Source organism: Pristiophorus japonicus, unplaced genomic scaffold (assembly GCF_044704955.1).
Source record: "Pristiophorus japonicus isolate sPriJap1 unplaced genomic scaffold, sPriJap1.hap1 HAP1_SCAFFOLD_258, whole genome shotgun sequence".
Classification (NCBI taxonomy): Eukaryota; Metazoa; Chordata; class Chondrichthyes; family Pristiophoridae; genus Pristiophorus; species Pristiophorus japonicus.
This window is the reverse complement of record NW_027252318.1, coordinates 939,073-941,692: the sequence shown is the minus strand read 5'-3', so window position 1 is coordinate 941,692 and position 2,620 is coordinate 939,073. Positions and strand designations below refer to the sequence as shown.

General features: G+C 50.9%; 1 non-coding gene across 1 annotated transcript; it reads left to right on the top strand.

The window, feature by feature from the left end:
* Positions 1-1,473: 1,473 nt before the first annotated feature.
* trnat-ugu (transfer RNA threonine (anticodon UGU)) lies at positions 1,474-1,546 on the top strand. The gene has a single exon. It is a non-coding gene; the product is annotated as a tRNA-Thr (tRNA).
* The last annotated feature ends 1,074 nt before the right edge of the window (positions 1,547-2,620 follow it).

Sequence of the window (2,620 nt, the reverse complement as noted above, 5' to 3'; positions counted from 1 at the left end):
CATCAGTATCTCGTCGCCAGTTGTTGTGTATGAATAAAGAGTCTGACCAGATGCTGCGGGCTCAAAGCAAAGTTGACCTTAGTATTTTATTACAGGTCTCCAGAGTGCCTCTCCAGCCTGTGAGGCCTCCTGAAGTACAGGTGCTCCCAAGGGATTGTGGGAACCCTTGGGACTCCAGGGGATGAGCCCTCTGGTGGTAACACAAAGTATTTACAGGTTTACATATATAACACCCATCATGACCTGTTCGACATCTTTTTACCCCTCTCTCCCTTTCCCACCATCTTGATTTCCCCGTCTCTCACTCATTCCCCTCTCTCACTCAATCCCGTCTCCCTCGCCTCACCCTCTCAACTTCCCCCCTTTCCATCTCTCCCCTACCCACTCTCTCCACCATCTCTCCGCTTCTCTCTCTCCCCTCCCCCTTTCTCTCCCCATCCCCCTGTCTCTCTTTCCCCTTCCCTCTCTCTCTCACTCCTTCCACTCTCTCTTTTCCCTTCCCCTCTCTTTCCTGCTCCTTCCCCTGATTTTCCAAAACCAGGTAGCTCCATAGCTCAGGGGTTAGAGCACTGGTCGAGTAAACCAGGGATTGTGAGTTCACATTTCACTGCTTCTTACTCAAAATTAGCTCAGTATTTAAATTCACCATCAATTAACAAGGGCTTTAATTATAAATATTAAACAGCTCTGAGACTGACCTTGGAACAACAGGTTCTCTCTCCCTTCTCCATCACGACCCATTCTACATCTTTTTCCCGCTATCTCGTTTTCCCCGTCTCTCACACATTTCCCCCTCACTCACCTCACCCTCTCTCCCCTCACTCTCTGCCCTCCCCCTCTCTCTCTCTCACTCCTTCCCCCTCTCTCCCCTTAACATCTCTTTCCCCTTCCTCCCTTTCTCTCCCCTTCCCCTCCTCTCTCTCACTCTCTCTTCCCTCTCTCATTTCCCTTTCCTTTCAGATTCTTCCCTTCTCCCTCTCTTTCCCTTCCCCATCTCTCTCCCTTTCCCCTCCCTCTCTTTCCCCTTCCCTCTTTCCTACTCCTTCCCTTCTCTCTCCCCCTTCTACATTCTCCCCACCTCCCTCTCTCCCCTTCCCCTCCCTGTCTCCCCTTCTCCCTCTCCCTCACTCCTTCCCCTCTCTTCACTTCCCCTTCCCTTCTCTCCCCTCCCCCTGTCTCACTCCCCTTCTGCTCTGTCCTCTTCTTCACTCTTTCTCACTCCTTCCCTCTCTCTTCCCTTAACCTCTCTTTCCCCGTTACTCTCTTTCTCCGCTGACCCTCTCTCTTTCTCCTGATCTATCCTTCCCCCTCTCTCTCACTCCTTCACCACTCTCTCCCGTTTCTCTCCCTCTCTCGCCCCTTCCACTCTCTCTCACTCCTTCCACTCTCGCTCTCCCCTTCCCCTCTCACTTCTGCCCTGTCTCCCCTTCCCCTCTCATTTCTGTTCCTTCCACTGTCATTATTAAAGCAGGTGGCTCCATAGCTCAGGGATTAGAGCTCTGGTCTTGTAAACCAGGGGTCATGGGTTCAAATCTCACTGGGGCTTACTTAAAATTAGTTTAGTATTTAAATATGCATCACTCTCTTCTGCCTTTTCCCTTTCCTTTCAAACTCCCCCCTTCTCTCTCTCTCTCTCTCTCCCTTTCCCCTCTATTTCCCTCTCCTTGACTCTCGACCCCCATCATAAAAGGTTTATAAAACAACAGCACTTGTGTGCTGAGAGATTTGCTTAGTATTGTCACTGGTGGCAATAAACGCCTGGGCTGTCGCTATGGCCTGACTCAAGGTTGGCGTCTCGACAGGCAAAAGTTTGCGAAGTATATAGAAGTCCTTGAGCCTGTGCTCCAAATGTCCTTCAAAATTTACAATGTCCTGCAAGGCCCCTTAGCTTGGTGACATAGCTTGCCACTTCCTGGACTTTAGACCTCTTGCACGTGTAGAACCGGTACCTCGCCATCAGAATGCTTTCGTTCGGGTTCCATGCTCCCGGTCCAGTGTGCACAACTCATCGTACGATTTCTCTGTGGGTTTCGCTGGAGCAAGCAGGTTTTTCATGAGGCCATACGTTGGTGCCCTGCAAACGGTGAGGAGAATCGCCCTTCGATTGGCAGCGTTCGTTTCTCCTTCCATCTCGTTGGCCACGAAGTATTGGTCGAGTCGCTCCACGAAGGATTCCAATCATCTCCCTCCGAAAATTTCTCCAGGATGCCCACTGTTCTCTGCATCGTTGGGTTCGTCATCTGTATCTCGTCGCCAGTTGTTGTATATGAATAAAGAGTCTGACCAGATACTGCGGGCTCAAACCAAATTGTGACCTTAGTCTTTTATTACAGGTCTCCAGAGTGCCTCTGCAGCCTGTGAGGCCTCCTTAAGTACAGGAGCTCCCAAGGGATTGTGGGATCCCTTGGGACTTCAGGGGATGAGCCCTCTGGTGGTTACACAAGGTATTTACAGATTTACATATATAACACCCATCATGACCCGCTCTACATCTTTTTACCCCATCTCACTTTCCCACTATCTCGCTTTGCCCGTCTCTCACTCATTCCCCTCTCTCACTCTCTCCCGTCTCCCTCGCCTCACCCTCTCACCTTCCCCCCTCTCTCCCCTACCCACTCTC